General features: G+C 48.2%; 2 pseudogenes; one reads left to right on the top strand and one right to left on the bottom strand.

The window, feature by feature from the left end:
• LOC144370523 (endothelin-converting enzyme 1-like) overlaps positions 1–13,019 on the bottom strand; it is a 37,626-nt pseudogene extending 24,607 nt beyond the window's left edge.
• Positions 13,020–13,027: 8 nt separating this feature from the next.
• LOC144370371 (chromodomain-helicase-DNA-binding protein 1-like) overlaps positions 13,028–25,104 on the top strand; it is a 34,957-nt pseudogene continuing 22,880 nt past the window's right edge.

A 25,104-nucleotide genomic window follows, 5' to 3' on the forward strand; every position in this document is an offset into this window, starting at 1 on the left:
TACGGAGGGGACAGCAGGTCTCCGGTGAGTCACACCAGTTTCACAGAAAGTACAGGTCTGACTCCCAGTTACACCTCTGGATATTGCCTAGGGACATGGTCAAAAGCTGAGCCAAGCCTGAGTCCCAGGGACAGCACCCCTGCCCTCAGGAGCCTCCAGGCCCTGATCATGTCTCTTCATCTCCTGTTCCGCAAAGGGAGAAGCAACATCGGAATCCACACCCCACCTTTACTCAGTGCTCGGTGCTGGATGACTGGGAGCTGCTAGGGAAATGCTGTCACATGAAGCAGCCCAGCGAGGGAAGAAGCCTGGCTCTGGAGTCCCTTCGCACTCTGTGTCCACCAGCAGGTAATCTTACTTGTCTGAGCCCCAGTCTATCTGTAACCTGGGCATAAACACCTCCTTCCAAGGGTGGCTTTAAGGTCATGATGAAGTGGGTATGACCCCTCCCCCCAAGAGCCCTTTCGACTCTGTGTACTCCAGTGGCCCTGCCCCTGCAGTAGCTGGCGCACAGGGTACCTGCAGCTTGGCGGCCGTCACTTTGTGGTAAATGAGCTCCTCGTCCCAACGCTTCTCCTGGGGGATGGTGATATTGGCCAGCGCTGTCTCAAAGTCCAGGATCTGCTGCATCTAGGGCCAGATGGCGTCCTCATCCCCCCGGCCCAGCAGCTTCCCCAGCTGGACCATGTAGTTCAGGTATTCGGTCAGCACCTGTGGGACCCAGCACCCCAAAACTGTCTGTCAATGGCTGCCACCTGCCACCCAGTGGGCCAGGTGAGGCCGGCCCAGCTGCGGCCCTGTGCATAGGGCCCAGGAAACATGCTGGAAAACAGCTCTGGGGAGGATTCTGGCACTGTGTGTATTCACTGGTGTCCGTGGGGCTCCTGGTAAAGCCCACCGCCTCTGGGCACACACAGGTCCCCGAGGCTGGCCCCTGCTGCTCTGGCCCTGCCTTCAGGGCTCATCCTCAGCCATCTTCCTGTTCTGGAAATGCACCTTTTCTGAACCACCCTCTGCCACCACGTCCCTAGAGCTGAATCAAGTCCTGAATCAAGTCCCTCTGCCCTGATCACAATGTATACAGTTGGCATCTAGTTGGGTGGTCAGTTAAGTAATGTCTCCCTCTCCTACTGGACCTCGAGCCCCGTGGACAGGAGAGTGAACCTCAGGTGGGCCGGGCAGGGGAAGGGAGAGCTGTGAGGGGTTGGAGGTGATCTGGTTGTGGCTCTGGATCTCCCCACTTACTGGCTGTGTGACCTTGAACAGGTCACTTCTGTCTCTGAGACTTATTTCTTCCTCTGTATAGGGCAAGGTAAAACGAATATCCATTTGACAGATAAAGCAAATGATGTTCAGAGAAGCTGAGTGACTTTGTGGTGACTGGAAGGGTTAGAGGTGAGGTATATAAAAGGTCTGAGACCCTCAAATGGTGGAGGCTGCTACTGCACCTCTCTACAATGGGGACAAATGACACCTAACCCCTGCCCTTTGTGCCCACAGTGCCTGCATATGAACTAGCGAGCCTGGGGGCATCCCTCCTCTGACTGGGCTGCCTGTTGCCCATCAGGAAAGTGATACCCCTGTGTTCCCCCAGCTTCTAAGACCTGCCCAGGTATGCTGTGGAGGACACAGTGGGAGAACCACTGCAAAGTTCCACTCACCTTCTCGTTTTCAGTATTGTTCAGGTAGTAATCTCTGGAGGGCAAGCCCAGGCCAGACTGGTCCACCTAAAGAGGGAGGCAGAGTGAGAGGAAGGCCCTGCTGCAGGCTTGTGTGTCCCCTGTGGCCTCTGCCTGCCCCAGGACTTCTCACACCAGGCACTGAGGACCAGCTCACGTCCCAGCAGGAGCACAAGCCGGCAGCCGAAGTCACAGATGGGATCACTCAGTGATAAGACAGACACGTTCCTGCCCACCTGTGGGGTCAGCTGCAGGGACCTGGGCCCTTCTGAGGGCTGGACAGAGCCTCCTTCCTCTTCAAACACCCCTTGGTCTCAGCAATGCACTCTACTTCTCTAAACCCTTCCCAAGTGGCGAGGAGCCAACACAGTGACTTAATCTTAACCCAAGTTACTTAACCTTTCTGATCCCCAGGTTCCTCGCCCAGAAAGTTAGGGAGATAACACCTAACCTTCAGAGCTGGAATGAGGATTCAAGAGGACAGTGTCAGTACAGGGTTTCCTGAGAGTGGGGCAGGCAAAGGAGGGTCAATTCCTGATGGCTACCATTAGAACCTTCTGGCTACACCTTGCCTCAACTTGGGTAGCTGCTGTTATAGTTCATTAGGATGAAAAGGAAAGTGTAGCTCAGTGAGGTTGATGCTTGTTAAGGTCACACAGTGAGTGGCACAGTTGGGCTGAGAACTAAGCCTTTATGACCCCTAATCTGGGGACTCTCCTGGGTGTGCTGATCCTCAGCCTTGGGCAGGCTCTGGTGGGAGAGATGGACCAAAAGCATTCCAAGCAGCACCACAGAGCCAGAGGCTAAGGGAGGGGACAAAGAGGTGGCTACAGCTGTGCCCAGGAGTTGATATCACTTGTCATTTCTGTGGCCCATGATGAGCTGCCCAATGAGATGGGTAGTCTGCCCTCTCATAGTCTCTTGCCTGTAAAAATCTCACTGCTTGGGGCTGCCAGAAATAACCCCAGCTTAGAAACCAGAGCCTACTGCCACGGCCCAGGGCAGGTCTCCCTCCACCCCAGGAGGCCACACCCTTTGCTTCTCTGGCCCAGGCCTGCTCACCTGGATCACATTGCTATTGGAGTTCTTAGAGTCTGCACTGACATAGACAGAGAAGAAGGGTGAGGTTCAGTAGTGGGCAGTGACCACCTGCAGGGTGTCCTGGAAGTTGTCCTTGGCCCAGGGACTTGTGATATTCCAGCCTCTGAGCTGGAAGAAGGCAGAGCAGATAGGGAGGGGAAGGAGCCTATATGCAAATTCTGGTTCTGCAGCTGACTTGCTCTGTGACCCTGGAGAAGTCATCTGACCTCTGGGAGCGTCCAGAGCAAATGAAAGGGCTTCTGACCTGTGACCTGGAGACCCACGGATGGAGCAAAGACTCATCCTTAACAACTGAGCTGTGAATCCCAGAGACTTTGCCCCCTGTGTTGTTCATTTGTTGGACAATTAATCACACGAACGTGATTACTATTAAGACATAAATCCAATTGTGACTACGGGAAATAAGGCTCTGTATTTTGAAAAAGGCTGATAAGCTATGGTCTACCTTGGTCTCTCTCCAAGTTGGGACTTTAAAAAAAGTCTCTTTGGTCCTCCAGGATTGGCACACACTGGCACATGGGGCCTGTGCCAGAGAGGAGGGACTGGGAGAGTCCCCATGCCTGCAGCAATAACTTCCCCGAACTGAGATAGGATGGCGAGCCCTTGAGCAAGCAAAGGGTGGCCAGAAAAGCCGCAGCCATCTCTGTCTGTGCCAGGCAGCCTGGCCCAGAGGGAAGATTTCTCCTGGGCTCAGGAGCAAGGCGAGGCCTCCATCCAGCAGTTCTGGCTCTGTTGCTGGCCTAAGACTCCCTGTTGGTTTCTCTGGAACAACACACACCTCTCGCACACTCACACCCACCTCCTGAGGAAAGGGAAGTGGCAATCCAGAGGAAGAGATTCCCAGTGAATATCGTCCCCAAGGCCCACGCAGATGCACTTATACACTTAGATGTCCTCAACAGATGCTGACACACAACCCCACACATTACAACAGACAGTCCCCCCACGCACAGACGTGCATGCACACGCAGTGGCAGACAGACAGGCTGCGTGTTCCAGCTGGGTGCGGAGGCTGGAGGTGTGGGGTGGATGAGCACCAGTGGGCCTGAGAGGTGCAGCCAGAGGGGCTGGCAGGAGGCACGGCAGGAGGGAGGCCAGAGTGTGTCCCAGGGACTCACCTTCTCAATCAGCTCCATCAGGGGCTTGGCCCTGAGCTCCTCGATCCTGGTTTCATTCATACATGCGCGGTAGTATACTTGGGCCTTCCTTTCTGCCTCACTCGAGCTGGCTGTGGAATTTTCTAGAAGGATAAGAGATAGCAGATATTGAATAAGCCCCCCTTTACCTGCTGGGGATCCCCAGGCAAGTTTGTTTTGGAGCCTCGGTGCTCCCCACTGTGAAGCTGTAAGGGCAGCTGCTGTCAGGGAGCAGCCAGCACCAGCGGGTATGAGTGCCCCCATCCTAGTTGGGTGCAGATCAGGAGGGCATGCCCTGTCTCTGCCCATCTGCTGATCAGGCCTGAGAACCTGTCCCTGGCATGGCAGCCCGGGCCCACCCAGCAGGACAGTCGGCATCCCTGCCAGCCAACACGTGGCAGGAACTTCCCTGCCTGGTGCTGGGACAGAGCCATGTCTCGACTTCAGATCCCAGCTCACCTTCCTTGTGAGAAACACTGGGGTTGAGTGAAGCCTGAAAGGCCTCATTCACTGTGAATTGACTTTCCGCTTCCTCCTCGGGGGGGTCAGGCGCAGTCAACAGACCTGCGGACGACTCCAAGGGCTGTTTTCCCCATCCCTCCCCAACTCAGGCCAGCAGCACCTCATCCTCTTTGGTTCCCAGACCCCCACCCACCCACCCGGAGACCTGGAGGTCAAGGACACCACCTTCAAGCATGGCCTCCCTCCCTCCTTTGTTGAGAGGTTCCCCAACCAAGCTCAAAGTTCCTCCAGCAACCTGGGGTCCTGCTCACTGGCTTTCCCACAGCTGTGGGGTTTTGGTGTTTGGTGGCCACCAGGCTGGGTGTGGAGATGCACGGATCTGTCCGAGAAAGCTGGCAGCCCAGTGGTGAACAGATGGCAACTAAAGTCACAAGAGTGTTTGATTCCACACAGGGGAGTATGAAGAGAAGGTGCCGGAAGCCATGAGAGGATGATGGGAGAGGCCTGGGAAGGCGGCCAGAGGAAGCCCTGCTTGGGCAGGAGGAGGCTGATGTGGAGTGGGAGTGGGGCTGCATGGGCTGCCTCGCCCCACATTGTGTCTTAGTCATCCCTGTGTCCCCAGAACCTGAACAGGCACAAAGTAGGCCTTCAGCAACATGTGCTCAAAGAAGGGAGCTCAGCGTCCGTGTTTAACAAGGCAGGATGTCACCTCAGGGGAGGAGGGTGATGGGGCTGGTGTCACCCAGGATTTGCATGGAGAGGAAATGCAGGTATGTGCTGTGCTATGCCCCCTCCAGGGGCACCGCGCCTGGACCCCGCTTCAGCTCTGACTGGGGCAGGAGCCCTGGTGGAAGTTCAAGTTCCTCTTCCCACCTCTGCTTCCTGGAGCCCCCGGATTCTCCCACCCCTCTCCTTCCTCACTCAAGGGCTCCAGGGACAAGTGCTGAAGCAAGATGGCCAGGTGGAAGCCCCTGGAGTAGATCAAGTGGGCCAAGATGGGGGCATGGGCCAGCAGAGGAGGGGTGAGAGTATCAGAAATGGTGCCAGGCTTCCTCAGCCTGGGCAAGCAGCTGCCTTTACCAGGATGTGGAGCCTGGGAACCAGTGGCAAGTGAAGAGCGTCGGTCTGAAGTTCAGGTTCAGACACCTGGGGATCTCTACCAGACCCCAGAGTGGACCTCTGCCCTGGGCCTCAGCCACTGACTCGTGAGACCTCCAGTAAGTTACCCAACCTCTCACCTATAAATTGGGTGTGGTACTAGTAAGAGCCGAAGTGGGAACTGTTAGGATGAGATGTACACACACGGCCACACCCACACAAGGGTGGCTGGTCCCCAGAGAGGCTTAAGTGGCCTGGGTTCAAATTCCAGGAAGCCCAAGCCGCTGTGGGCTCTGCTCTCCCAGGCAGGTGCCTCCCCTCCCCTCCCTGGGCCTAACCTTCTCCCTGTCTCTGAAATGTGAGGATGATGCTGAATCCCCATGGGCTGTCCACCAGATCTCGGTGCAGGGTCTGGCCTGTAGTAGGCACCAGGAATGGCAAGGACACCTGGTATCCTTATGTATTTTCTCCTGCAGAACAAGGCGCCTTCTTTATCAGCTCCCGCTTTCCTCAGCAGGATGGGGCTCCGGAGGCCTGTGACTGTTGGAACTGAGTCCGTGGTTTTTATCTAAAACAAACACAGGTCCTGCACTGATTGCCAAGTGGGGGCCCCACATGTCCCTGGCCAGGCAGTCCTGCTGCAGCCAGGGAGACCATGAAATTCCTAGCCCCCATCCCGCAGCCTGCCTGGGTCACCGCTCTGCCCCACTGGGTCACCGCTCTGCCTGCCTGGGCTCGTTCAGGCTCCTGAGGAGTGATGTGGGAAAGGGCATTCCAATAAAAATTCCCAGAGGAAGAAGTGGCCCGATTAAATGGGATGCTGTCCTTCCTCTCCGGGACTTTGCGGAAGTGACTGGGGAAGTTTCTGGAACTCAGGGCCCCAAGAAGGAAGTATCCAGGCAGTTGGAAACTCTGTGGTCTGGTCTCAGGCTGCCAAACAATTTCTATGCCCTTGGGACCCCAGAGTGGCCCTGTCCCCAGAATGTGCCCCGCACGGAGCCAGCATTTCAGAGACACAGCCTGCCACAGAGGGCAGGAAGATGAAACAGCAAATGCGGGAAACATAAAAACAAAACCATGAGCTATGACACAGGGTGACCTGATTCGTTGCCAGATCAGTGACGTGGACACATCTCATGCTGCTGGAATAGCGTGCTTGTGTAGATTGGTGTTTGGGATAGAAGGAAGGAGGCTGCAAACTTTTCCTTATGATCCCGGTATTGCTTGAATTGTTACAAGTTTGCATTATGTTTTTTTGTTATGCAAAATATATATGATATTGTAGATATTGTAGAATAAACCTGGCAGTACCACGATGTTGCTCAGGCCCTAAGAAGCCCTTGGAAGATTCAACAGAGGCAGTGGGTTGAAGGGGTCTTGAAGGGCCGGGTGGGGGCACTCTAGAGACTGGATCCAAGCACAGTGGGAAAGCCTCAGGCAAGGGCCAGGCTAAAGAGTGAGGGGCCTGTCTGTTGGCTTCCTCGATGATGTGAGGCCACACTTTTTTTTTTTTTTTGGTACCTGGGACTGAACCCAGAGTCGCTTAACCACTAAGCCTCATCCACAGCCCTTTTTACTTTTCATTTTGAGACAGGGGCTCACTAAGTCACTTAGGGCCTCGCTAAAGTGCTGAGGCTGGCCTCGAACTTGTGATCCTCCTGCTTTGGCTTCCCAAGTGGCTGGGATTACAGGCCTGCGCCCCTGTATCTGGTGAGGCCACACTCTTGTCTCCCCTAAGTCCACAAGGTAGTGCTTGTATGTCTCTTGGGGGAGAGGCAGAGTGCAGTGAGGCGCCTGTGTTCTGAACAGCTGAGGTCGCACCCTCCAGCAAGCAGGCTGCGAGGAGGATACACTACAGTGGCCCCGGGCCTAGTTCAGCCCACCTGCTCCAGGTCTCTGGATTTCCTGAGGGGCCTGGGGTGAATTCACCCATGAAAGAAACACACGGCTTGCCCAAGCTCACTTGGTACATGGATGGTAGTTGCTGTCCTCTGGACCAGTGGACGCCATCCTTGCTGGCATTGCAAATATCTTTTCCTCTGTCCATCTAGAAAGAAGTCTGTTCTGGGTGACCTCAGAGGAGCCTGAGCACTCTCTCTTTTTCCAGTGTCCACCCAGGTATCAAGGCCCCAGGTATCGAGGCCCACAGGTGAGGGGCTGTTCTAGACTAATCCCCAGGAGTAACCCTGATGGAGACGGGACCCCAGGATGTGCCTTCCAAGCCTCTGGTCAGTGTGATGCGAAGGTGACCCCAGTACTGAGTCAGGCCTAGGCCAGGGCTTGGCTGGCCTGCAAAGCTCAGCCAAGCAGCCACTGCAGATGGGAGCCGTGAGGCCGGAGGCTCTGCTCAGCCAATCTCTTGAGCAGCATCACTCGGGGCCTGCCGGTGGGGAATCTGACTTCAGGAGAGCCAGGAGACAAAGGACAGAAGTTTTGAGGCCCCCTAGCTGATCCCAGCTCTACCTTTTCCTGGGAAATACACTTCTTTTGTCTTTGTGAGTCTCATCTGTTAAATGGGAATATACTGGTGCCTACTTGAATGTACCACGGGAAAAAAATGAAGTAACCCAAGGCCTTGGTGGCGGGGACGTACCTGTACTGCCTGCTCTGGAGCCAGGTCCGCGTCAGTGCTTCCCTGAGAAATAAAATAAGCAGAGATTCTTTCCCTTAGAGCATCCTGATTAACCACGTGAGCTAGACGCCACTTCACAGGTGGAGAGCTGAGGCCTGAGAGGCTGGTGGCCCTCTGCAGTCACACAGCTTGTCAGGATGAAGTCCGGTTGGAACCCACCCCACCAAGAAGGGTGCCTATGCCCTGCTGAGCCCTCGGTGGGTGCCAGGCCCTGTGCGTGGCCCTCTGAACCACACGTCCCAGTCAGTGTCACAGCAGACTCACTCCCGGTGGCACTGGCTCCTCCATTTCACAGAGACTGGAGCTACAGTGGAGAGAAGCAGGTCACTTGGCAGCGACCAAGCTCGCAGGCCAAGGCCACCAGACTTCGCAGCTCTCTGGTCTGCCTCCTGATACCATCAGCCCCTGGCCCTGGGGTCAAGGGTTTGATGGCCTAGTGCCGGCTGTTCTGTGCCCGGCTCAGAGCAGCTTTCCATGTACAACAGGACTCTCAGGGACACGGTGAGGTAAGGCTACGGTCCAAGCCTGGAGGCCACTCCTCATGAGCCCTGCCAACGTACAGGGAACAGGACAGGATGGATCCAATCTTGGCACAGGTCTAAGGTCCTCCCAGTAAGAATCAGCTCCAGGCCAGTGGGAGGCCAGCGCCCTTGACCACAAAGCAAAAGGAGTGGTTCTGGGCCTAATTGCCCATCTTTCTTCCTCCCCCCCTCGATGCTATCTGCCCCCCAGAGCACAAGCCCCATTCTATTCTGGAATGAAGGTCTGTTCTTGGCAAAATCATTTCACATTTCTGAGCCTCAGTTTCCTCATCTGTAAAATGGGAACGATAATCCCTAGTTCCAGGATGTTAACGAGAATTAAAGAGGCAGTAGATATAAACAGCCTAAAACATAACAGACACTCAAAAACTGCCAGTGTCCTTCCCACACTTCTTCAGCCCTCAGTGTTCTGTGCTCCCTTCAACACAGTGACAAGGGAGCTATGTCTGTCCCTTATACCTGAGGAGAGGGCATGGGACAGGGGAAAGGGCACAGGACCAGAAATCAGGCCAACTATGAGCCTATCTTGAGGACCTCTCTGAACCTCAGTTTTTTCATCTATCAAATGAGGTGAACGATACCTCCCCAGCTTCCACCCTACAGGATAAAATGGGATGACAGTTCAAAAGCGTTCTGACAACCGTACAGTCCTGTGCGGGGATTAATGTGAGGAATGAGAGTACTACCACCGCAAAGAGCAACCACCACGTGCAGACTGAGGAGAGCTCTTTACTCATATTTTCTCATTAAATTTTATAACCTGGAGGAGCGCGGTTGCCAGTGTGTCAATGAAAAATCAGGCTCCGGGACTGGCCCAGACCCCACAGTGAGAGTCAGCACTGAACCCAGCCCACCTCGCTACATGTCTGGACCACCCGCTGCTTCGTTATGGTCCTGCCAAGGCCCTGGCTGTGTCACTGGGCTCTGGGGAAGGGACTGTCCTGAGTTGTAGCCTTGAAACCACAGACATATTTGCCACTTGAGCTTCCAGATCTGAAACAAAAGGCGGCACCCCCTTTGGAAGACACTTTTGGTGGCCTCAGATGGCCCAGGGCCATCTCAGGCTGGGGCTTGGCCATCTTGGCCTGCAGATTCCTTCACTCCACGTTCAAGTACCACCCTGCTCCATCCCTGGGGGGCCAGCAGGAGGCTGTCGCTGCACTGGGAGGGGCATCCCACCCAGGAAATGCCCGGGTCAAGGAGAAAGGACAGGCAGGTTTTACCTGGTGGCAGCTGTGCCGCAGCACGAGGCACGAGTGAGTCAAGGACTCCTTCACCTGTGTACATGTTCCCACCTTCACCAAGAGCCCCAGCTGCCTTGATTTCATAATTGTCAAATTAGAATCATTTCCTGTCTTGTAAGGAGATGACTGTCCTTTTGAGAAGATTTGTCCCCTCTCAGGTAGCTTCTTCATTTTACCTACCTTGGGTGTCTTGAGTGGTTTTCAAAGAGTTAATGAGTATTTGTCAGAGCCAAGGTCTGTCCAGCATGGCTGCATGGATTGTTTTTTTCATAATCTGGCCCTTCCCAGCATTTAGGGTCCCAGGACAGGGGACAGCAAGGGGCAGCAGGAAAAGATCCCTACTGCCAAGGGGTTTGAGTCAGGATTGGGGTGCAGCCTGGCGCTGCAACTCCCTCTGGGTTCCATGGGACTGATGAGAATTCAACAACATGAACCAGAAATCCAGCTGCACACAAGGCAGGCGGGGGATTGGAATCTGAGGATGAAACCATCAACACCAAAGTCAAAAGTACTTTGGAGAGTCTGTGAGGCCACGGAAGGCCCTGCCTACGTGGACAGCTTAACTCTCTGATAAGCTGTTAGAACTTTCGTTGGGCCGTAGCCTTAAAGTCTGATGTGGTATGTCCAGCCTCAACTCCATTTGCTCACAGCTTTCAAAACTCAGTCAATGCTAGCCAAGGACAATGCTGCATCCTGAAGCCACAAAATAAAATGACCACAGCTATCAGCTCCTGTGTGCCTGGTATATGTCACAGATAAGCTGATGCATCACAGTGTGTTCTGTAGTGCTCAAAGCCCTGCATGATTGTAATCTCAGCTACTTTGGAGGCTGAGGCAGGAGGATTGCAAATTTGAAGCCACCCTGGCTAATTTTGCAAGTACCCTGTTTCAAAACTTTGACAAAGCACCTGCCTAACATATGCAAGGCCCTGAGTTTGATTCCCAGCACCTCAAACAAAACAACTCTACAGTTTGGATGTTATTAATGCTGTTACACAAAGAAACTGAGACTAGAGATGAATAACTCACACAGCAGGGCCCCACAGTGAGTGACAGGGCAAAGCCCCTCCTCTGACCAGGCCTGGCTGGCAGGTGCAGTAGGTGGCGTTCCCTGCAGCCCATTCCTTAGTGTCCCCATTGGTGCTTACCCAGCAGGTACTTTATGATGGCTTGATTGTGTTCCCAGAGGTTGCTGAAGGTCCCCCAGTGTGAGTGGCCATCAGGCACGGGGTTGGCCTTGATGCAGCCCCCACAGGCATAGCTGAAGAAGTCCTGGCAGGGGTCCACTGTGGGGTCCATGGAGTTCAAGATGGAGCTGGTCACTGAGACGCAGGCCTCGCTCAGGCACACTGGGGGTGTTCCTGGAGGGGTAAGGGAAAAAAGTCAGTGATGGGCAGGGAGGAGGGTTGGGGAGGGCAGCGCAGGTAGCCTAGGGCCCCCAGCACACAAGTTCCACCCTTTCCCTGACCGAACAGACTAGGAACTGGATAGTCACTAGACCCAGAACAAGAAAGGGTTCAGCAGCTTCATGATCTCCTGGTTTGTGAAATAAGACTTCTGCCCATTGCCTAAAGTCCCTTCTGTGGCTTAAAAGAACCCAGAGCCCAGGTGCTTTTTTCTCTTTCTAGGGATTGAATCCAGGGGCTCTTCACCACAGAGCTATATCCCCAGCCTTTTTACTTTGAGACAGTTTTGCTAAACTGAAGGTGACTTCAAATATCCTATCCTTTTACCTCAGCCTCCGACATAATCTGGGATTACAGGAGGGCACCAGCACACCCAGGGGTGCTTTTCCCTTAATCAACACTTCCTCCACAAAGACTCTCTAACTTCTTATTATTCCCTGATGCTCAACACACTTATCCACTCATTCACGTACTCAGCTACTCCACAAAATCAATACTGAGGCCCTTTGCCGAGTACAGAGTGTGTGTGAGGCGGGGAGACAGGAGGCAGTCTTTCCCTTCAGGAGCCGACCCTTTTCTGTTGGGGACACACATGTTACATAAGCAAAGTCAAAACACACCAAGAGAAACTGCCACTTATTTACAAAACTAAACTGAACGTTGACTAGGAGCCAACTGGGAGATGCGGACATATGGTACTAGGACTCAGGGACAGGGAAAGACTGGGAAAAGCCATTCCCTTACCAGGCAGGAGAGCTGTTTATCCCAATTGGGGGGGGGGTGCGGGTTGGTGGCTGAACAACCCTAAACCAAAATAATAAATAAATAAACAGAAACAACCTGAGAGGCTGGTTTGCCAAAGGCGTGAGCAAGGGCTGGACCCTGCGTCAAGGCTGTCTGATGAGCTCTTGCAAGGGACCAATCTGGCAGGTCCCCAGAGGCTCATGGCCTGCCCACAGGAGCCACCCAGGCCACAGGGGGGACTGCTTCCTGAACAGGCTGGGCACCAGGATCACCACCCACGTTCACGGTCTTTCAACCCTTGCTCCAGCGTCAGATGCGGATGAGATATCCCTGAGGAAACTGAGGCTCTGAGAGAGCGACCAGATCAAGGTCATCCAGCCGCACAGGAGAGCTGAGAGCCAACGCTGGCCTGTCCTGGCCCAGCAGCCCCAAGGCCGTGTTTTCCTGCTGTCCGTCTCCTCTTTGGTGGCCACAGCAGGGGCTGAAGTGGCCTGATTGGCAGGGTTGGTTCTTTCATCACACAGGGAGGCAGTGAGGCTGGGTAGCTTTGGAGACTGGTAGATCTGGGTTCAAATCTGGTGCAGAGACCTCCTGTACGAGCCTGGGTTGGGGGCGCAGCTCGGCAGTATGCATCTGCCACCGAAGGCTGAAGCTAACCCAGTGGGCAATCTACCTACTCCCATAGCGTCCTTGAAATGCCCTTGGTGGCAGCAATATTTGGAGGCTTTCGCTTGGCCTATAGTCAACAGGGAACAGCTCAGGGGGCTTCAGAGTCTCCCCCAATTTACAACTAGAGTCAACAGAATTGAGCTGACTCCTGAGAGCAGAGTAGCCACCCAGGGCTGCAGCCAAGAACTCCAGGACTGACCTGTGGTGGACTCCCAGCTGCTCGCCATAGACGTCCTCAGCGGGCGCCCCCTGGCGGCTGCGCGGCGCTCCCAGGGTCCTCCGCTGCTCACAGGAAAGGCTGTGCATGCACGGCGCGCGGGGTGGAGCCTCTTGCAGACAGATGGAGGGCCGAGTGCCGGGCTTCCAGGCGAAGGGCCAACTGGAGGCCGTGAGGACGCGGGTGCAGGGGCAGGACTTACGGCAGTGCGGCCTGACAGGTAAGTGGGCTGCAGGAGAAGGGCCGCCCAGACGCGCCACATGGTGCACTCCAGGTTTTCGCAAGCCGAGTCTCGCGAAAGGAGGTTTTCCCGCGGGTGCCGGTGCTTCCCCTCCGCCGGTAGGGCGTGGAGCTCGGCGCGAGGCACTTCCGGTAGCCGGGCGGTGGGCGAGGAAACGTGCCCGATGGGGCGCGAAGCCCGGGTCCTGGGCTCCGGCTGTGCGGGTGGCGCTGCGGTAGGACTTGGAAGACGCACCGCCCCTTTGACTCTCCTGACGGAGCCTGCGCCGGGCTGCAGGTGGCTGGCCCCTGGGTGGTTCTCCCCACGGCGTTCGGGTCACTCACGCCCGCGCCGTCCTGCGCGGTCAGTCGGGGTCCCGTCCTGCCCTGGGGAGCCACCACTGCGACCCTCACCGGCCTCCCCCGCCCCGTTCCTCACGGGAGCCCGGGACCGTCGCGGCGCCCGTGGGAGGCGGAGTCGCCGTCAGTCGTCTCGCGGAAGCGCTGATGGAGCGCGGGGGGCGCGGACCACGGCAGGACGGGGGGGGGGGGGGCGCGCCGGAGGTTCCCGCCTGGAGAGCGGCCATCTCGGTGGAGAGCGCTCGGCCCGCCTCTGACTGTGGGGTCCCACCCGCGGTTCAGTGGCTCTCGGGAAACTAGGCGCCGCCGGCTTCCCTCAGAGGGTGGTGGGCGGGTGGAGAGTGGCCTCTGTGCGCGGCTGGTCCGCCACAGTGACCCGGAGAGACTGCAGGGGACTGCGGAGGTGGCGGGTCACCAGGGAAGCTTTGGGAAGAGCAGTCGGGGTGTAAACTACCAGGCAGTGCAGGGAAGAGGGGGAACACTGGACCCAAGGGTAGCGACTGGTCATCCTGTTTGTTAAAGTAAATGGATATTTTGGGAAACTGTGAGCTAAGATTTTTCTTTTCCTGATTCCAGCAGTCGTGTGTGTTCTTTGTAAAACATTTGGGGAAATAGCCTATGCCTTTGGTGGGTTCCTGGATTCCTGGTCCTGGAGGTAGATACCACCGTCATGAGCCAGTTCTGTGATGGTTATCCAGCAGTTGTACCAGGAAGCTAAACCGGGGGCTGCTTTTCCAGCCCTTCCAACAAAAAATTTTATAGTGACCTAATTCCCTATATTAAATCCTTTTCTGTCTAACTTCTTTTTGGATAATTTTTTTTTTTACTTTTGCAGTCATCTTCTAAGTATTAAATATTGTTATATTTGTATAGTTTCATATCATTTTAATTAAACATGTTATTATATACTAATCATAGATTCACATGCAGTTTAAAAAAAAAGATCCCATGGAACCTTCCTCAGTTTCCCCAGTGATAATATCTTGCAAAACTTCTGTAGAATATCATAGCCCAGACATTGACTGGAGTTTTAGAACAGAGATCTGACTCTGGAGAGCCAACAGATCATTTAGAACAAGAGGAAACTTCAAACTGCAAGGCATCCTGATCTCACAAGAGGGGAAGGTTAATCATGGCAAGGTCTTCTGGGCGAGGGTACCTGGACTGCCTCATTATAGTCACCTCCTCCTAATCATATCTGGTAAAGGGTCCATTTTCTAAAGGTGTGAGTGATTAGATTGGGTAATCCAGGGTAACTCAGTATCTTCCCACCTCCACGCCCTCAACCTTAGTCAGGGCTGTAGAGTCCTTTTTGCCAAATAAGGTAACATTCACTGATTCTGAGGTCTGTGCATGAACTCTTTGAGGGTCACTCTTTATCCACCACTTCAACCTTTTACTTTTAAAAATATATATCTTTATTTTTACTTATTATTTTGTGAGGATCGAACCCAGGACCTCATATGTGTGACGCATGTGCTCTTTCCACTGAGCTACATCCCCATCCCATCAACCTTTTACTTTTGACTATTTTATAGATATAATTATAAATATATATATATATAATATATATATTTATATATATTATATATTTATATATAATATATATTATATATATAATATATATGTATATAATATAAATATTTATAGTGTCTTGCCATCCTTGTTCAGTTTTAAACACCCTTTATGTAGCAGTGTCTCCATTCTTAACCCTGCTTCTCTGTTGGCGCACAGTGTAGTCCTGTTTTCATTTTGTCCTTTAGCAGGGGCAGTCCACAGCCCAGTTGTACTAGGTTGTGGGGAGGCCAAATAAGGTGCTGGAGACAGCATGGGAGATATGGTTTATCCAGGAAAACTTCTAACAGATCAATGACGGCTCCACGAAGAGTTCCGTGGCAACAGGCTGAACAGATAGCATCTGGGTCCCTGAAGGTACTTCTCCAAGCAGTACCTCTCTTGCTCCTGGTGTTTTGCCTGATGGCTCTGGCCAAACAAGTGATATGTATCCTTTCCACAGAGCCCTCAGTTCTCTGCCCAGCCCCATTCAGGAAGGAGGCTTACATGTTAGACTGAGGAAGCAGTGACATCAGCATTAGTTTGTGTGTATGACCAGCATACATGCAAGAAAGTAGCTTTTTTACAGATAACACTAACTTGCCCTAGTTCCCAGTGTGCATAGAGAAAGCCAATGTCCTTCAAGATGATATGTATCTGGACTTTCCAGCCTAGGCTTGATCTCATTGGTCCCTTAAATTTGCTAGATGTTTGTAAACAGAAAGGGAACATTCAGGATTATGATGTTTTACTGTCCCCCTTTTCTTTAAGGGACAATATAGCAGGAATGGCAGATTTAGATGAGTGCCATTAAGCAAGCATATGAATAGTCCATGTGTTGTTTGTCACATCACTTCCAGGAATACTTATTTCCAGAAAAGGACAGTGGCTTGAGACTGGGTATTATAGAACAAATTCCAGGCTGAGTTTCTCATCGATCAAGAAGATTATATAACAGTGACTGGCTGTTTCAGGGCTTTGAATGGTAACCCAAGTCTGCCCAAAAAGAAATTTGGAAATCAGCTAATGTTTGTATACATAGAATATCCCAATAAAAGATAGAGCCAATAAAGTTTGACATTAAGGGAATGTAAGCCATGTTCTTCATTCAAAGCCTTAGAGCTTAGCCCACATATGTGCTGAAATGTCTACTCTCTGGTTTTGCTCTATTTTTTATTTCTAGGAATTCATTTACACCCTTATCAACTGAAGGGAGTCAACTGGCTAGCCCAGGGATTCCACTGTCAAAATGGCTGCATCCTGGGAGATGAGATGGGCCTTGGTAAGACCTGCCAGGTATGTTACTGTGAAGAAGCACTGTTTATCTACACCAAAACACCTCCTCACAACTCATTCCCATATATATATTTTTTTGGTACCCCACATTGAACTCAGGTGCACTTAAAAACTTAATCATACATCCAGCCCTTTTTTGTATTTTATTTGAAGACAGTGTCTCACTTAGTTGCTTAGTGCCTCGCTAAATTGGTAAGGTTGGCTTTGAACTCTTGATCCTCCTGCCTTAGCCTCCAGAGCCAATGGGATTATAGGCATGTGCCACCACACCTGGCTTAATACCATCTTTAAGTGCTGTTATATATGTGTGTGTGTGATGGTGTATGTGTGTGTGTATATGTATATATATACTAGAATACGAAATGCTTAACTTTTAAGAGATCACAACCTTGGGATTGATTTTTCTAGTTGTAGGGGCAGTTATTAACTATGTCATTACCTTTATATGAGCATTGACATGTGTCTGTGAGAAAAGTTACTTGAGTTACAAGTGAAGTTAATGGGCTCAGATTTAGGGCTTTTCTCTGTGTGAAGCATGTATACTTGCCCAAGGACCAAATTGACTGTCCTCCTTAGTAACACTATATGAAGTTAACTGTATTGCTTCTAATATTATTCTCTCTTTCTCAGTGGGGGTGGGTTGGGGTTGGGCTGCTGTCCATTTTTCTACAGTGATAGAGAAATATGGAGGAAGTACCCTATGCTTTCCAAAATAAAACTTAGACTCTCTGACCTTAAAAGGGGAGAATGAGATGTGGCCCCCTCGGGCATTGATCTAGTGATTAATGGTGGAGTGTTGAAATTGATGCTTCTGCGAGAATAATAAGCAATACTGCCCTGGGTTGACACATGGCCTTGGATTAATGGAAAATTCAGTCACAACACCTCTTGGGTTAATCACATAAGGATTACTTATCTGAAGGATACAAAAGATATCCTGGTATAATCATGATATATGTCAGAGGCAGCTTGATCAGAAATCAGGAAGATAAAAACTTTTCAATCCCAGGAAAGTTTCACCAGTGGTCACTGGAGAGAATGAGCAAGGGTCTCATCATCCTTTTAGAAGTTCAACTATCCCCTCCAGCGCTCACTATATATATAAACTTTAAGCTGGAGCAGCGGTGCACATAGGCTAGTCTGATCATATGTTGAAGCCTCCTTTACTTAGGCCAGATGTACCTCATCAATCTTGGCATTATTCAGAAACAATGCAACCACTTATATAAGGTCCCCTGAAATTCATCACTTCTCTCTCTTGGGCAAACAAATCTGTTCCTGGTATATTCCTGAACGAGAAATATGAAACTAAAATCAGTTTCCTGGAGGTATCCTCCCTATAATCTCCTTTGTCCCAGTCATTGAAATTGTCCTACTGACTTCACAGAGAGCCAGCAAATTCCACTTGTCCTTTGCCTTTCCACCTGTACTTTAAATTCTCTAAAAATATACCAACTCCAAGTCTGTTTTGGTAAAACAATGTTTAGAAATTTTGCATCTACATTATGAAGGATATTGTTTTGTGATATTCCTTTTTTATACTAATTTTGTCTGGTTTTAGTATTTGGGTAAAGCTGGCCTCATAGAATATATTGAAAAGTGAATTCTTTAATTTTCAGCAAGAGTTTATGTAAAATTGTTCTCATTTCCATTTTAGATGTTTGATAAAATTCACTAGTGAATTTATTTTGTAGACACTTCTGATTTGTGGTAATAAAAGACAAACTTTCTCTAAATTGCTTCCTCAGGGAGCACTCAACAGAATGGTTTTAATCCAGTTAAGCCACTTATTAGAGGGATGCTCTGGGCACAATTTGGGCTAGGATAGTTAAATGAGAAAATCATTTCCTTTATAAGATTAATATGATTGTGTCAAAAAAATGAACTGCCACTCTGTCATCACAGCACTCTAACCACAGCCATAAGCAGCAAGGTATGTTTTACATCATTGAAGTTACAGTGCATGCCTAGCCTATATGGTTTCTATTCATTAATGTAAAATTGGAACTGTAGTTTTGCATTTTATTATATTCACAATCATTCAACTGGCATTGAGAATTTATAATTTGCTTAAACATCCTATTGATGAGGAATCATGAGTTTCCCCTTTTTGGGGTTACTTAAATTAATTTTGATGGAACACCTTTGAGCCTATAGTTTTCTCAGTATTTTAAATTTGATCCTTAGGGCATATTTTTTCCTCAGAAATAGCACAGTATTTGGGGATGCAAGCTCTTCACGTGTTTTTTTTTGTTGAGATCAACTTTAGAGACATAAGTGTACTCAAACATGTCCTGAAGTATGCACATTTGGCTTTGCAAAGTTTCATTTCATACTCCTACTTCTTGTGAGAATTATTTATTGTCTGTTTTCTGCATTTGAATGTGTGTTATAGATATATGCATGTACAACTATGACATATGGATCTCGCTATACAGTATGATTATAATGCACCCATTATGAAAGACCAAAGGTTGTATCTGTTTTGTTCACATATAACTTGAGCTTAGAACTTAAGCCAGTAGAAGGCTCCCTCTAAATGGTTATAGAAGGAGGGAGAAAATTGGGGAGGAAGGAAAGCACTCTCATCAGAGCAGCTGAGCCAAGGGCCAAGGCTGTGATATGCGGGTACTGTTTGCTGTCAGGTCTTAGCACTTCTGGCTTAATAGTTTCAAAGTACTCCTGCTGTTTTCCAACAAGTGTATTGGTTTCATTGATTTTTGTTCTTTCCTGATGTTTTTCCCTTTGGTTCAGTTACATAAATATTGAGCCTCATTGCTCGTTAACTCTTGAAGTAATTGAACACCATCAATTTCCTTAGCAAAGTCACTGAGCTTACCTGATGTCATTCTAAGAATGTACTAGTTTCCTAATATGTGGAAGATTGTATGGAATTTCTTTATAAAGCAAGTCATGTATAACAGTTTGTGTTCTCTGCCTATGGTTGTGGGAACTTTATGGTTGTGTCTCCTGGAAAGGTGAACAAAACTGCCTGCTTTGTTTCAGACGATTGCTCTCCTCATTTACTTGACGGGAAGGTTAAATGATGAAGGACCATTTCTGATTCTTAGTCCTCTGTCTGTTTTGGACAACTGGAAAGAAGAAATGGAAAGGTACAGAGTAGATGTAGCTGAACTTGTATTGTTTATGTTAAGATATTTTTCTAGATGATGGATAAAAGATCATAAAGCAAAATCTTGTCATATTCAATGATTTTTATTCCAGAAAGGTTGAACTGAAACAGTGTAGGCAAGACACAAGATCTGATAGGGGAGGATCCAGTGGGTTTTACTGTTACCCTTCTACAATTTAAAGGCTAGTACTTATTCTCAGTAAATTTTACTGATGTAAAGGAGAAACTGCCCTTCTCATAGTAACATAGGAAGTAACTAAAGTGAGAAACATCATTGCATTTTTAGTTAGCATGAGACACTCTTAGACCTGATCCTTCTCCCTGCTTAACACAGACCTTATCCTGGGGTTTAACCATTATTCTAGGTACAGTTCTGTGACCAGCACCTAATGAATGGCATCTGCACACTGCAGTCAGTCCATGACATACACACACCATCTCATGGCTGTGGCATTTGGGTTCATCTGATTCTTTCCTTGGATTTAGATTTGCTCCAGGTCTTTCTTGTATAACATATGCAGGGGACAAGGAGGAAAGAGCCCATCTTCAGCAAGACTAAAACAGAAGTCACGTTTTCATGTGCTGCTGACTACCTATGAAGTATTCATTCGTTTCTCCTAACCTGGGTCCTTAGAAGTTGTAGAACCCACTGAATTATATTGACTTTTTTTTTTGAGAGCACACATTTTTCTAGGAGGACATCCACCTTCAACACATTGTCAAAGAGGGACTGTGACCAAACGAAGTGTAGGATCACTGTGCTTCAAGGTAGCTAGACATATTTCCCTCTCTACTGGTGGATTAAGGGGAAAGCTTCCCAGAAAGTGGCACTTTAACCCTCTTTGTTGATGAACAGGATGAGGCAGGCAGCAGGGCAGAGGGTTTCATGTACAGGGGCATCATGTCTGATAACCGGGGGATAGGAATGCAGTATGCCTAGTTTCAGTCTTGTTTTAAATCCTTATCTAAGTAAGTCCTTCCCCCAGCTCTTTTTGGCTACTTAATATCCAACTTGTCTTGTTTTGAAGTCTCTACTTAACCATAACTTCTATCTGTTTGTGTGATAGTGCTACTTAGAAATTGTGCTTAGTTTTTAACTTAGTAAACAAGTTAAAGGCTTAGATCCTGTGGTTTAAGAGAGTTAACAAGAAATAAGAAACTAGATTATTAATAATCAGAATTTATCAATACCAGTCTTTATTTTTTTAATTCTAACTTTTTTTATTTTGGTACCAAGGAATGAACCTAAGGGTACTTACCACTGAGCCAATCCTCAGCCCTTTTTATTTTTGAAGACAGAGTCTCAGTAAGTTGCTAAGGCTGGTTTTGAGCCTGCCACCTTCCTGCCTGGGTCTACAGAAGCTGCTGGGATTCAGGTGTGGGCCACCATGCCCAGCAATACCAGTCTTTTTAATGTGTCTTCCTTAATTTTTCAGATTTGCTTGAAAGATGCAACATTTCTAAAATCGTGAGTATGCTGTACCCTGTCAGAAACTGTGCTGAATGTGTGGAAGTCTTGTCTTGTCTTACAGTTTTTTGACACTTGGCCTCTTTCCTGATATGTCTGGTCTGTCTTCTTTGGGTCCTGTTGATGTATAGGCAGGCATGGTGGGGATTCTGTGATCTAACCTCTACTCATTAGCTATGTGTTATTGGGTTGGTTTCTTAATTTCCATCAACTTCAGTGTCCTCATCTGTAAACTGGGGGTAGTTACCTTTCTTACTTTGGATGACTGTTGTGACAACTGAGATTAAATCTACATGGTTGATGTTTAGCAGATTACTAGAGATTTTTATTACTAGCAGATTTTTATTGTTTTTTGGTTTTATTTTGGTACTGGGGATTGAACCCAGGAGTACTCTACCACTGAGCAACATCTCCAGTCCTTTTTATTTATTAATTTTTTAAATTTTGAGACAGGGTCTTTCTGAGTTGCCAAGGAAGGCCTTGAATTTGTAATCCTCATGCGTCAGCTCCCAGAGTCTCCAGGATTACAGGTGGGCCACTGCATCCAGCCTGGACACAGGATTCTTTACACTGTAACTTGCACAGACACCTTCTCAGGTCTGCTGCTTGAGATTTCACTGTAGTATAGGAGCCTTTTCCTGGCAATTACCAAGCAGCAGTCAGTGCTGTAGAACTGACTATTTGGAAAAGAAGTTTGAAGTATACTTGTAATTTGTCCATTTAACTATGTCTTGGTACTGGGGATTGAACTCAGGGGCATTGCCCAGCCCTTTTCATTGTTTATTTTGAGATAGTCTCACTAAGTCGTTGGGACGGGACTCAAATTTGCAATCTTCCAGCTTCCCAAGTAGTTGTCATTGTAGGTGTGCCCCATTGTACCCTGTGTGCATCTTTCATACTCAGAAGGTTTTGTTCTCAAAGGGCCTTATCAATATTTTAAATATTTTTTCCTCATCCAGATTGTTGTGAATGAGTTTCTGTTTTACTCTTACTTTGATGACTGGGCCCAAGATTTTATGATTCCATCCAGTATTTTGTTTTACTTAATTTACATTTAAATGAGCATATGATGTGTTCCCTCTTTTTCTTTCTTTTTACTTTATTTCATTTTATGTCGTGTCACGTTATTTCATGTCATTTCATTTTATGGTTCTGGGCATTGAGCTTAAAGCCTCTCAACTGCTCTTCCACTCAGTCCTTCCCCCAGCTCTTCTTGGCTACTTAATATCCAACTTGTCTTTTTTTGAAGTCTATCCATGGAAAGGGAGTTACTGGTAATAACCAGGAAATTAAATTATAGAGCTGCCCCATGGTCTGTACAATAGAGGGATGAGGAGTACAAAGATATCCATGAAACATGGTACTATCTGGCAGGTCTCAGAAGGTAATAAGATTGGGACATAAATGTCCTTGGGTACTTTATGTAAATTGTCCCATTTTGGTTTCATGAAAATCCTAGTAGGCAGGGATTATTATTCATTTTACAAATGAGGAAATTAAGAGATTAAGAATCCAAGTAAGGCAGAGCAGACATTCAAACCCAGCACTTGGTGCTTTGGGCCTCTTTTTTTTAATGTTTATTTTTTTAGTTGTAGTTGGACACAATACCTTTATTTTATTTATTTAGTTTTATGTAGTGCTGAGGATCAAATCCAGGGCCTCGCACATACTAGGCAAGTGCTCTACTGATGAGCCACAGCCCCAGGCCCTGGACCGTGTTTTTAAGAGTGTCTGTAAGTAGGTAGAAGCATTGAAATGTCACCTTATTCAGTAGAAACACATTTTTATATTTCAGTCTGTTCTGAATGCATTTCTGGGTGGATTTAAGAGCCTTAGTAATAAAGGGACATTTATAATATTGACTCATATCAAGAATCCCAACAACATAATTGTTTCCTTTAGTATGTTTGTTAATGTTATATTTCTCCATTGCTATATTTTACATTCTGAAAATAGGCAATGTGATAAAATCTGCACTCAAGAGGTTTATGAAGGCCATTTAAAGTTGTATGTTATCACCATGAAATATTGAAATCTTTTGGACAACAGACAGTAGGCTTGTAAAATCTTGGATCGAGAAGATCAGGAGTTCCCTTGTTGGACTCTCCATTCTTGTGTTGGAATTCCCTCTACTTTTGTTTCTGGGAAACAATCTTTAATTTCCTTTGATGAGTGATTCAATCCACTTTCACTCATTGAACCAAAATCCACTTCACTTAGCCTTTTGCGTTAAATAAGCATTTTTAGATGTTTGTGTATATACATATCTGTGTCTAGTCCTTCCAAAGGAATAAGACCTAGTCTGTTTTGAGTGGAACTATACTATGGACGCTCACCACTTATGTCATAACCACTGTCCAACCTCATGGGGACCCTGTCTCCTTATAATCCTAAATATATCCCCTGCTTATTCTGCCCAGTGCTCTCCTTGGACTTCCTGCCCTCTCTTTGGATCCTCAGTTCAGTCTTCTCCTACTCCATTCTCATTAGATGAGTGTCTGTCTCTGGCTCTCTTCCTCTCAATTTTCTCTGTAGCCTGAGGAGGAAGGCTTCCTTTTTTTGTTGTTGTTTTTCTGCAAATATTTATTGAATCATGGTCCAGATGAGGCCATAGGGATAGAGAAGATTAAGACATTGACCTTGACTTTCAGGGGTGTGTAGTCTTGTAGAAGATGCAGACAAACATAAACAAAGGCAAAAGGGTGGCATGTGCTCACCAGTAGGTAGAGTGCCAGTGTATTTATTAACCTGCCCACCGCCTATACTGTGAGCCTCTGTGATCAGATTTCCCACATTTAATTCCTTCCCTCCAAAATTCCTCTTACAGTGCTTGTGGGACACAAGAACTGTGTAAACATATTTATTAAATGGTTTAAATAAGAGTGAAAAATGAGAGATGCTTAAAAAAGAGTTGAGTAAAAGTGAGGAAGAATATGATATTATTAACAGCTAGTACTTATTGAGATTTACTGCTATAGTTTGGATCCTATATATCTCCCAAAGGCTCATATGTTAAAGTCTTGGTCCCCAGCATGAAACTGGTGAGAGTGTGTGGAACCTGTGAAAGGTGAGCCCTCATGGGATGTCTTCTGGTCATTCATTGAGGGTGTGTCTTTGGAATGGGTAGCAGGGATCCAGCCTCTTCTTTGCTCTCTCTGTCCCAGCCTTGAGATAGCTGGCTTGCTCTGCCATGCCCTTCTGCTATGGTGTGCTTAACAGCAAGGGGTCCAGTTGATGGTGGACTGACCCTCCAGAATTGTGAGCCAGAGTAAAACTTTTCACTTTATAAACTCATTATCTCAGCTACTTGTCACAGTAGCAGAAAGCTGACCAACACATTCATTATGGGTTAATTATCTTTCTTTGTATTAGTTTTTTTATTTATGTATGAATACATATCACATATATAGAGCACGTTGTTTTCATATCTCTGGTTTTATACACAGTATATTCACACCATTCATGTCTTCATACATGTACTTAGGATAATAGTGTCCATCACATTCTATCATCACTTCTAAACCCATGCCCCCTCCCTTCCCCTCCCACCCCTCTGCCCTATCTAGAGTTTGTCTGTTCCTCCAACGCTCTCCCTCCCTACCCCACTAAGAATCAGCCTCCTTATATCAAAGAAAACATTCAGCATTTGGATTTTTGGTATTGGTTAACTTCACTTAGCATTATTCTCCAACTCCATCCATTTACCTGCAAATGCCATGATTTTATTCTCTTTTATTGCTGAGTAATATTTCATTGTGTATGTTTGCCATGGTTTTTAATCCATTCATCTACTGAAGGGCATCTAGGTTGGCTCCACAGTTTAGCTATTGTGAATTGTGTTGCTATAAACATTGATGTGGCTGTGTTCCTGTAGTATGCTGTTTTTAAGTCCTTTGAGTATAGACCGAGGTGTGGGGTAGCTGGGTCAGATGGTAGTTCCATTCCCAGCTTTCCAAGGAATCTCCATACTGCTTTCCATAATGGCTACACTGATTGCAGTCCCACCAGCAGTGTATTTTCTCCCACATCCTCGCCAACACTTATTGTTGTTTGTATCCATAATAGCTGCCATTCTGATTGGAGTGAGATGAAATCTTAGAGTACTTTTGATTTTTATGTCTCTAATTGCTAGTGTTGATGAACA

The sequence above is a fragment of the Ictidomys tridecemlineatus genome, chromosome 14 (assembly GCF_052094955.1).
Source record: "Ictidomys tridecemlineatus isolate mIctTri1 chromosome 14, mIctTri1.hap1, whole genome shotgun sequence".
In the NCBI taxonomy this organism is placed as follows: Eukaryota; Metazoa; Chordata; class Mammalia; order Rodentia; family Sciuridae; genus Ictidomys; species Ictidomys tridecemlineatus.